The following is a 12,178-nucleotide window of genomic DNA, read 5'->3' on the forward strand; positions in this document are numbered from 1 at the left end:
TGTAGACGCTATAACTTTTGCGCAAACCAATAAATATACGCTTATTGACATTTTTTTTACCAAAGACATGTGGCCGAATACATTTTGGCCTAAATGTATGACTAAAATTGAGTTTATTGGATTTTTTTTATAACAAAAAGTAGAAAATATCATTTTTTTTCAAAATTTTCGGTCTTTTTCCGTTTATAGCGCAAAAAATAAAAACTGCAGAAGTGATCAAATACCATCAAAAGAAAGCTCTATTTGTGGGAAGAAAAGGACGCAAATTTCGTTTGGGTACAGCATTGCATAACCGCGCAATTAGCAGTTAAAGCGACGCAGTGCCAAATTGGAAAAAGACCTCTGGTCCTTAGGCAGCATAATGGTCCGGGGCTCAAGTGGTTAAACATAGCCTTTACATATGCTTTACGATAACCAGGCATTTCTAGCTGGCATTCGCATGTTAAAAGCCTTGCTAAATATTTTGGTCAGTTGCTACTTTTTGATAGTCAAGTGCAGGGAATGTCATGCCTTGCTGCCTCCATTCACCTGCAAGGACATAAACATAGACATCCATGTTATTAGACATGTGCACAGCCAAAAAATTAGTTCATTTTAGTTTTCGTTTCATTAGTTTATTTTTTTTTTTTTTCATTTTTCAGGTCATTCGTTTTATGATCGCAATTCGTACATTCGTACATTCGTAAATTCGTAAATTCGTACATTCGTAAATTCGTACATTCCTACATTCCTACATTCATACATTCGTGAATTCGTACATTTGTAAATTCGAAATTTGAAAATCCAAAAACCCAAAAATTCGAAAATCTGAAATAGTAACTAACTATTAAATTATAGGTATTGTAATTTCCTTTCAAATTTGGCTGTCAGTGTACGTAACAAATACGAATTTATCCGAAGTTACGCATTATCCGAAATAACGAATGCTGCATCTAAACAAATGGAACGGAACAAATTAATAATAAATAATAATAATCAAAAGTTTTTATTATTATTATTATTTATTATTATTAATTCATTGCGTTCCATTCGTTTGGATAGGGCATTCGTTATTTCGGATCATTCGTAACCTTCGGATAAATTTGTACGTGTTACGTTCACTAACAGCCAAATTTGAAAGGAAACTACAATACCTATAATTTAATAGTTACTAATAATAGTAGTTAAGTTATTATTAGTTAATTATTATTTCAGATTTACGAATTTACAAATTTACGAATTCACTAATTTACGAATGTACGAATGTACATTCGTAAATTACGAATGTACGTATTTACGAATGTATGAATTTACGAATTTACAAATTTTTCGAATTTACGAATATTCGGAAAAATTGGTTAAACGGGTTTTCGTTGATTCGGATATTTCCGAATTAACGAATTTGTCGAAATTCGTTAAAAAAACTAATTTGGAACGAAACAATTGCACATGCCTACATGTTGAGATCCTATTATGGGGGAATTGGCGCTGTTCAAAAGTGTTCAACATATATTAAAATAAAAAGAATAATGCAAATCAATAAAAAAATAAATAAATAAAGGTAAATACAAATCAATACAAATAAAAATAAAAATAAATACTCCAGATAATATGAACCCAAACACACTGATGTGTTTGGGTTCATATTATCTGGAGTATTTATTTTTATTTTTATTTGTATTGATTTGTATTTACCTTTATTTATTTTTTAATTGATTTGCATTATTCTTTTTATTTGAATATATGTTGAACACTTTTGAACAGCGCCAATTCCCCCATAATAGGATCTCTTTTGTCTGAACTTCACTGAGGTGATATTCTTTGCTGGGGGGGCTGCAGTTCCTTTTTTCCTAAGCGCGGAATAATTGGCCTTTACATGCCTACATGTTGTCCAAGCATGCAGGTTTTTGTTGCTATCATGTGAAAAAAGAACTTCTCCAGTGGTTGAATTTTTTTCTGCTGATTCAACTGTCTTTCGCAGCCAGCTTCACTCAATTTTATGTGGGAACTTTAACCACCCGATTTTAGGTGGCCTCTAATATCAATTCAAATATCAACATCTATCTTATAATAAAGTATTTGAAAGTCACAGCAGCAGTGGAAGGATATTACAGTTCGTTCTCATCTGCTGACTTGTGTGATGATTTCCCAAGGAACACTAAGATTTTATCAGGGGCGTCATTTATCTCTTTTTGTGGGAGTCTTTATCTATGTTGGGCTTTAGTTGTTGTCTTTCAGATGTAGTGCGATTTCCAAGAGTTTTCCTTTTAAAGCCTCAGTGAGTACCATCTGGTCATGTAGAGCTGGTAAAGTGTGCCCTCAGGATCACTAAAATGTTTTCTTTTCAAGGATCTGCTAAATTGCTCCCAGTGTATCAGGTTTTGACACTACCTTCTAAATAGCAAAAATGACATCCCTGAAGACGGCTTTTCACGTATTACAAACAGCTTTTGCCTACAGCTCAGATTGTCAGGATCATACAAATAGTGACACATTTTGTGTTAACTGAAGGTTCAATATTGAAATGTACTCCTGACATGAAAGAGGTTTTTCAATCCTAATTTAAGAGACATTCTACTGTCTGCTTGTGACCCCTCCATGGTACTTCAACATAGAGCAAAGCCCTCAACTCTCAGATGGCACTTCTTGCAGAGGTAAAGCTTTCCCAAATCAGAAATATTACATTTTAATATTATTGTAACTTTAAACTGCTGCGTTTGCAAGGTTTCAGGTTTCTTGGTTTCACCAGCAGTTGGTGTATCAAATAGAATCTTTATTATATCTACGATATTAGAGAAGGCTAAAGCTAATGGGTGGGTTACATTTTGTAAATGTGTATACATGTATCTGTAAAACGATTAGAGGTGTACCTGGAATCCTTTGTCCTTTTGTCTGCAGTCTTCTCTAAGCCATGTACACATGGTCCGAATGTTGGGAGACATTTGCCAGTTCCAAAAAAAACATCCGACATTTGTTTGGCCGGCTTCTGATCTGTCGGACATGTATGCTGGAAAACCAGCAGCTGAAGGACACTCAATCAGTGCTCTCAGCCAATGGCAGAGACTGCTGATCAGAGTGTTCTGGCGGGGGGTGGGGGAATAGCTCAGCGGGGGAGATCGATGTACTTGCTTCGCATAGTAAACGTCAGCTCCGACCCGAGCTGACGTTTTTTTTTGTTCGGCCCACTGGGTTTAGTGGATAAAACCTATAGTGTGTACCATGCTTTATTTTGGTTTTGATATCTACACTGTAACAGTTTGCTATCTGTGGATGCCAGTGGTCAGTCTATGCAGCAGATCTTCAAACCTTATAAATAAAAGGCCAGTTTATTGTCCTTTGGGATATATGAGGGCGGGACTGTGGCCAGTGGGAGTAGAAAAAGCCTGGGGCTTGGTGATCGGTGAAAGTAAAAAAAAAAAAATTACATGTGCAATTACCATTGCCTCTGGTCGATAGGATTAGGAATAGTGCCCCATCATTGGTACTAGTGGGAGGAATAGTGCCCCATTATTGGTGTCGGTGGGAGGGATACTGCCCCATCGTTGGTGTCAGTGAAAGGAATCGTGCCCCACCATTGGTGTCAGTGGAAGAAATAGTACGCCATCAGTGGTGCAAGTGGCTGTACAAAATGCTTGGGGCTTAGTGATCAGTGAAAGTAAAAAATAAAAATTAAGTGCCTCTAGTTAATAGGAGGAGAAATAGTGCCCCATCATTGGTATTAGTGGGAGGAAAAGTGCTTCATTATTGGTGTCAGTAGAAAAAATAGTATGCCATCAGTGGTGCCAGTGGGAGTAGAAAATGCCTGCAGCTTGGTGATCGTTAAAAAAAAATTAAAATTTACATAGTGCCTCTGGTCAATAAGAGGAGGGGAATAGTGCTCCATCATTGGTATTATAATAAAAAGAGCTGGTGATAACAGGTGTACAATATACTCTGCTACCACCTCCAAAATAACCAAGTTAAAGCAGAACTTTAAAGTGGATGTACTTATTCAGGTATGAAATATGCATTGTTACTTTGGTTCAAGCTTCACCAGTGTAAGTATGCAATAAAGATCATATCTGGAGATGAGGTATCTCTGCCTTTTGGCTAAGATCAAGTGTAGTATCTGTTCTTATCAGTTTCCAGAGGAGGCGCTGTGTCACTCTCGTTGGGGAGGGCCAGCAAATCCAATGGTGTCATAGTACCTGGAAAGGCGATACTCAGCAGGGACTACGCCGTGTTGCCCGACAGTATACTGGGGACCGGCCAATGGTTGAGTCTGAGCCGTCTGGAAGGGTGCTCCTGGTAGGGATGGGTGCTGCATTTTGGTCTGGCCGAAGGGTCGGGTCCCTGGCCTTCTGGCCTGGATTGTGGTAGCTCTAGCTGCTGACAGTTATTTGGGTAGGAGAACGCTTACTCCCCTTTTGCTGGAGGGGGGGAGTGGCTAGTATCCATTTACCCAAATGTGAAACTGGAAGGGGTGATGGGAGTGACGGTGGAGCCTTCGGGGCAAGGGCTCTCACCAAGCTTCCTGAACCTCATGCCTTTTCTGTCTGCGGTGGGGGCTGCCGTGGTCTAGGCTGTGGGCCAGGGTAGGTCTTGAAAGCCTATGGAGTAGTGCCCCTGGAGTGGCAGTCCAGGGGTGCCATAAAATCACTGTGAGTGGCAGTCACTTTGATTTGAGGCACCACGGTCACTGCACCATAACACGCTTTTTTTGCACCTGCCTCTTGGGCCGGGCCTTTTGGCTAGGACCAGAGGAATTTTTTATTCCTGGCCGGAGGGCCTGGTCATTGTGTTACACAATGGCCACTTCTTTTCACTCTCCTCTCCACTATCCCTTCCCCCACTTTTTATTTATTTTGATTGAACCTATGTAGTCTGGTCACGTCTTGTTTTTGTCACGTTTGTCTCACTGTGTGATGAGTAAGGATGCGGGTCCTCGGGCCAGCCCTGAAAGTCTTGGGAAGGGGTGGACATGGCCTTTTGGCTTAGTTCGCCCTCTCTCATGGGGTCTCCCTTCGGGGGAGCCCCACCTAGTACTTGGGTGGGTCCTGTTTCGGCAGGCCCTCCAGAGAACGGGGTCTGTCTGGTTTCGGCCAGATAGACCATTGTAAGTACCTTTGTCCCCGCAGGAGCCTAACGCCCCGGGGGATCAGGGAATTGGCACGTCTTGTGTACCCGTGGCACTTTTTTGTGAACACTCTTTATGTGTGTGCACATTTTTTATGCACCGGGTGAAGTTTTTGGGTGTGTTTTGCACGCCATAGGCTTACAAAAAAAAAAAAAAAAAAAAAAAAGTAAAATGATGTCTCAGGTTTTAGGTAGACCCTCATTCTACAAAACTATTGGTAAATCTAAAGGTAAACTTTATTGCAGTCTTCTGTCCATACATACAGTATTTGGTCTCCATACATAAGTAGTCTCCATACATACTGTATGTTGTCTCACTTTTCAGCTTTGCTAAAAGAAGCCTCTTGTGTACAGAACTAATGTGTTACTTGAGTTTTGGGCCTTTGTCAGACAAAGGAAACTGCATGGTGAGCTTTACTGTCATTTTGGATAACCCATGGTGCTCTAGGAATGCTTTGTCATGTATTGTTTATTGGTGAAACAAAGATTGTGTAAACCGTGTAGGCAAAAAAAAACTGATGTAAAACGACAATGTAAAAACTTAAAGCAGAACTGTACTGCAATAAAATATACCTACCTGTCTGTTTGCAATCCCGATCTCAAGGTATGATCTTTATTGTATACTTACACTGGTGAAGCTTGAACCAAAGTAAATATACTGTGCATATCTCAATCCTGAATAAGTAAATTGATGTCCCAGGTTGACATCTCTGTGAATGGGTTGTTTTAGGTAAACCCTCAAGCTACAAAGCTATTGTTAAATCTAAAGAAAAACGTAGAGGTTGTACACAATTAAATGATATGGTGTGTACACATATTATACATTTTTGTATCAAAAACACATTCTTAAAGCCCCCTATTGACTGGCCATAGTGTAGGTGTTTAACAGGTTCACTTTAAGTTTTTACACTGTCTTTGTAAATGAGGGAAAATCTATCCTGCATTTAGCTTTGAATGACAGCTGCTGGATATTATGACGCACATAAAAGCTTTGTTTGAACTGGGAGTGATTTCTGTTTATTCTGGCATGTAATTTGCAATATCTGTATATCTGAAAATGACTGTTTGTTTTTCTCTGGTGCAGTAGCAGGTGCTTCACCAGTCACACAGATATTTCAATATGCACAGAGTTTTCTTTTCATTATCCTCATTGGATGGATGAATGGATGGCTGGATGGATAATGGTTGGACGAGTAGATGAATGGATGGCTGGATGGATGAATATATTGTTGATTGAATGGGCAGGCATTCTATTTATTCATATGGATGGATGAATGGATGGTTAGTTGGATAGATGGACAAATGGATAGATGTTTGTTTTTCTCTGATGCAGTAGCAGGTGCTTTGCCAGTCACAAAGACATTTCAATATGTTAGCTGTGTTCATTATCTTCTATGGTTGGATGGGTGGATAAGTAGATGGATGGATGGATGAATGGATGCTTAAATGGATAGATGGACTTTCCATTTATAGATGGATGAATGGATAGATCAATACATCTTCTGTGGATGGATAGATGGTTGGTTTAAATGGATGTACTTCCCATTTATTTATACATGCTTATTGGTTGGATGAATGGATAGACAGGTGGACAGCTGTACTTCTTTTTTTTTTAAACCTGCTATTGAGATTTATTGATTATATAAAAATAACACCACACTCTTATTAGTTTGAGGGCCATGCCATATGAATCCATTGCTTAAAGAATAGGTCCAACCAAAACAGATATTGGGGAATAGCTGCTTTCATCAGGTTTTTAACAAATTTACTTTAAGAAAGCAAATGGTGCAAAGTGGAGTTACCATTTACAACTATTCTGTAGTATAATCTTTGCTATGGATTATTATTGAGCATTATCGTTAAACCTCTTGATTTTTCTCTCTGATATATATGATTTACCTTTGAGGGGGCACTGCAGAGTAAATCTGTCTCAGCTGGCCTGTTACATGCTGCAACATGAAGACCATGATGTTGTCACCACAGCTATTTTAAGCAAGCTGTGGTCAAGGACTGTAGGCTTGGTGAGAGCGCAAAAATCATCAGTGCAGTCAGTTCATTTTGGTACTCAACATGTCACGGCAACTTGGCAGGGGAAAGCTTTGACAGCACATAAACCCACATTAAATCTAACAGAACATAAATGTCTATGGAAGATTCATTGTCAGCTTATAACTGGCAGAGATTTTTCCTTCTCATTTTCAGCTGTAACTCACATATCAAACCTACTATACTAGAGAATCAGGGACATGACAATGGACTTACAGAGGTTGCTATGACCAGATGCCACTCTAAGGGCCTGTAGACCATCCATAATCATGTAGGCAACTAGCACCACATTTTCCACTTTAATACAATGAGGATGAGTAACTAAGGGATTTGAGAATCTTCACCCAATAAATTGAGAAAATATTTACTTCAGTTATCCATCCATGTGAAAAGCAAACTCCTGTTTAATTGATCTGCATGTAACTGGGTATTTAAAGAAAAAGCAGTTACAAACTTTTGAGGGAATTTTCTAATTTCCTCAGTAAACCAACCCTAATGTTTTATTAAGGACAGGGTTGCCAATACTGACTTTTCTAATTATCTGTATTTGCCTATGGATAAGCTCGGCCTTGCCTACATGACAGTATTACAGCCTGGGAAAGGTTGCATAGGTATGGGTCACTGCATTGTGGAAGGATCAATGAAGAGTGAGTATTTAGCACCATACCTAGAAGTTAAGTTCTTTTTAGGAGACTTTTGCAGCTCAGGAAGGGTGAGGAGGGGGGTACAGGAATAATAAAGGGGGGGGGGGGTACCAGAGGGTGGTTGAAGCTCATATGTGATTTCACTGTTATTTGAAAAAAATAATTGGGACAGAATTCTTTAAAGTAATCCTTTCCGTTCCAAATGCTCTGTAAATAATGAGTTTCAAGTGCCTGTCCCTTTTACCATCTTCTACAGCAGAGGTCTCCAACCCCGGGGCCATGGACCAGTACTGGTCTGTGGTCTATTAGGAACCAGGTTACACACATTCACATGGGAATGGAGAGCTACCAGAGCACCTAACCACTCTGGCAGCTATCTGTTCTAGGGGGCAGTGTTGTGTGCAATTCAGCACATCATGCAGCTCCTTTTTTTTTTGTTTTTTTTACTTGAACTTCATTCATGGCAATGTCCAGCAGTGTGCTGAGCTGGATATTGCCATGCAATTTGGCATGTATTGTAAATGGGATACGTAGGAAACAATTGCTTCCTGTGTGTCCTTGCAGTGACAGATGTTTTACAATGCAGAAAACATTATTGTTACCGCATACTGTGTATCTTTATCTGGTGGCAGGCTATATTACCCAGCCCCACCACCCTCCCTGGTTTCATGGAAAAATTATCTTCCACGAGACCAGCCCTTCATGTTAAAAATGTTGGGGACTGCTGTAGGGGGCCGTTCTTCTACAGCACTCTGGGAGTTGCAAATACCTAAAGTCAATGGAAGATGTAAGCAAATTTCTCCAACCTGCATGTAATTCCCATGATTGGATGTCATGGGGATCACATGATTGAAAATCAAGCTGATTGGTTCTCATTAGTCTGAGTGTTAATGCTGGTCTGGTCTCAGAACTCTGGGTACAGATACATACTACTTATAGTAGGTAGGGAAGAGAGTGACCTGCTTCCTTGTGAAGTACCGGGTTTTTCTCAGAGCTCCAGAAGCTAAAGAGGGGTGGTGGGGCTGCTTACTATAACTTCTTTTCAGGAGCCTATTTCTTTGCCACAAATGGGAAAATAACATGGTCACTTTAAGAAATAATGCCATTGGCTTTGCATAAGCAACTTTCAGTCCCCAGTTTGTGTTCGAGGGTCATTATTCATCAATTGAAGTGACCTTATCCATTCAGTGTATCCATCCATTTTTAATCTGTATAACTGTGTTTTTCCTTTATCTGTTTTTTAATACATGCTTAATATGTTTTCAATACAAATCACCTAAACCACTAAATCCATAAATTAGATGGACTGAGCAGTCGTTACTTTGAAGTTAAATGGAAGCAAACATACAGTAACTTAAATCTTGTTTGTAAGCAAATCAATTGGGAACAATCCTTATGAATGTAATGCATTTTATCGGAGAAATGCTTGATTTATTGTATAGCTCTAGGTGTAGACAAAAAAATGAAATAACCCAATCAGGCATGTAAAGCTTTTGCAGCTATTAAATGTAATATTTTTAAAGCCGAACTCCAGGAAAAGCAAATATGGTCTAACTACAAGAGGTGTGTGCATTCCTATTCAAATCTCGGTGTGCTTTGTGCGTTTCGTCCAGATCTGTGCAGTAATCCAGTGTGACCTTTGTCTCTGTGAAGGAGCTTCCTGTAATACAGACCATTCCCAACTTCTCTTTCCATGTACTTTTCTGCAAGCAGCCTGTAGTGGGTGCTGCTTCTGGGTCCTTCTCACAGAGCTCTGTACATAGCACAGGCTATGTACAGCACAGTAATGATGTCACTGCAAATCCTATATAGTGGTGACTCAGTTTGGCATTTTGTACAAAAATTATAGGATTTATATGGGATTTTTAGACATTGAGGATTCAATTGAAAGGAAATTTTTGTTCCCTGAGATTTGCTTTAATCGCTTGCCGACCGCCCTATAGAAGTTTTACTGCTACAGAGAGACCGCTGTGCGCAGGATCACGTATGTTTTACGTGATCCCACACTTCCAGGTAGGGGGCACAAGTGCGCACCACCTACGGCTCACTTCCAGCTGTGATTATCCAGCGGGAGCCGCTGTGTGGGTACCGCAGATTCAATGTCAGCTGGCACCAATCAATCATTCATTACACAGGCAGAACAGCAGTCTGCCAGGTAAACAAGGCAGATTGCTGTTCTATCAGTAGGAAAGACATTGATCCTGTGTTCCTGCAAAGCAGGGCATCGATCCATGTCTTCCCCTAGTAAAAGCACCGCCCCCACAGTAAGAAAACACCAGCTAGGCACACATTTAACCCTTGATTGCTCCTGATGTTTAACTCCTTCCCAGCAAGCGTCATTGGTACAGTGACAGTGCATATAGCACTGATCACTGTATTTGTGTCACTGGTTCCCAAAAAAGTGTTAGTTAGTGCCTGATTGTCCGCTGCAATATCGCAGTCCCGATATAAGTTGCTGATCGCTACCAATACTAGTATATAAAAAAAAAAATCCATAAATATATGCCATAGTTTGTGGACGCTATAATGTTGGCATAAACCAAATCAACTAAATCAATATTCACTTGTTGGGATTTTTTTTACCAAAAATATGTAGCAGAATACATATTGGCCTAAATTTATGAAGAAATTATTTTTTTTTTATTAGGTATGTTTTATAGCAGAAAGTAAAAAATATTGTGTTTTTTTCAAAATTGTCATTTTTTTTTAACGCAAAAATAAAAAACGCAGAGGTGATCAAATACCACCAAAAGAAAGCTCCATTTGTATGAAAAAAAAGGACATACATTTCGTTTGGGTACAGCTTTGCACAACTGCACAATTGTCAGTTAAAGTAACGCAGTGCCATATCGCAAAAATGGGCTGGTCAGGAAGGGGGGGAAATCTTCCAGAGGTGAAGTGTTTAAAGAGTATGTCCAGCCAAAACTTCTGTTATTGTTTTGGATAAAATAGAAAAGGGTTAGAATCCCTTTCTGCTTTTTACTGTTATCCAGGGTACTGGAGATTTTCCCTCATTTTCTGTCCTGCTAACAATCAAACTGGTTTAGTTACATAATCCCATCCTTGATGTCCGGAAGTCTTACAACAAGGATGGAATTATATAACTAGAACAGGGGGTTCCACAACTTTCACACATTCCATCCTGTTCTTAGACAATAACATCTGCCTTACCATGGTGATTGGATTAAGACAGACCTAAGCAAACTGTGGCCCCAGGGCCACATCCAGCCCTTTGGCTGCCCTTATCTGGTTGTCAATGCCTCTACCGTCAGCATACCTCTCTGAGCCTATCATCTTCCTCTGTTTGTGCAGAGAGCTGCAAGAACTGGAAGGAGAGAGCCTGAGAAGCTGATCAAGACAGTGGGGAGGCTCGGTTCTTGTGAGAGAGAATTGTCTAGTAGCGATGGGTGAACGGTTTGGGCTGAGCATAAATTCGGCCCGAACTTTTGCTGTTCGGACGTTCACCAAACAGCCAAACAAACAGGTCGTTTGACCATTTGTTCGGCCCCCCGAACCGACCAGAATGCATTGCGGCGCTGAACAGTGCATTGCAAGCCCTGATTGGCTGAAGCAGTGAAAGCTTCAGCCAATCAGGGCACAGAGCACTGCCAGAGTCATGATTGGACACTGTCATCATGACTTTATCCAGTCATGGCTCATTCCCGCCCCACAGTATAAAAGTGTTCTTTCAATGGCAGCCATTTTCAATGTGATTTTGGCGTGGAGAGAAATAGAACAGGGCTCTGTTTAGTGCTATTAGTTAGTGTACTATACAGTGCTATTTTGCTTCAATTGTCAGTGCAGAATATTAGTTTAGTGTCAGTCTAGGGATAGTGTGAGTGTAGTGAGGAGGACCATAATTGAGCTTTGCATAGTGTGCAGCTAGAGTAGGGACAGCTCAGATAGTTTCAGTGTAGTGTAGTGAGGCAATGTCAGTAATCTTGACATTAGTGTATAGCTAGAGTAGGGACAGTTCAGATAGTGTCAGTGTGGTGACGGTTGAACACCGTCTATTTGATTGCGTTACTACCAATTTAACACCATTTACTTCTGTGTGCGTTACTGCCAGTTTAACACCATATCATTTTGTGTGCATTACTGCCAGTTTAACGCCATATACAGTATCTCACAAAAGTGAGTACACCCCTCACATTTTTGAAAATATTTTAATATATCTTTTCATGTGACAACACTGAAGAAATGACACTTTGCTACAATGAAAAGCAGTGAGTGTACAGCTTGAATAACAGTGTATATTTGCTGTCCCCTCAAAATAACTCAACACACAGCCATTAATGTCTAAACCGAAGGCAACAAAAGTGAGTACATCCCTAAGTGAAAATGTCCAAATTGGGCCAAAAGTGTCAATATTTTGTGTGACCACCAATATTTTC

The 12,178-nt window shown here is 39.9% G+C and overlaps 1 protein-coding gene and 1 pseudogene across 5 annotated transcripts in view; both read left to right on the forward strand.

The window, feature by feature from the left end:
* KCNH7 (potassium voltage-gated channel subfamily H member 7) overlaps positions 1–12,178 on the forward strand; it is a 714,913-nt gene that overhangs the window by 364,608 nt on the left and 338,127 nt on the right. The window lies entirely within an intron of this gene.
* Positions 4,052–4,153, forward strand: LOC141101875 (U2 spliceosomal RNA; annotated as a pseudogene).

Source organism: Aquarana catesbeiana, linkage group LG06, assembly GCF_042186555.1.
Source record: "Aquarana catesbeiana isolate 2022-GZ linkage group LG06, ASM4218655v1, whole genome shotgun sequence".
Classification (NCBI taxonomy): Eukaryota; Metazoa; Chordata; class Amphibia; order Anura; family Ranidae; genus Aquarana; species Aquarana catesbeiana.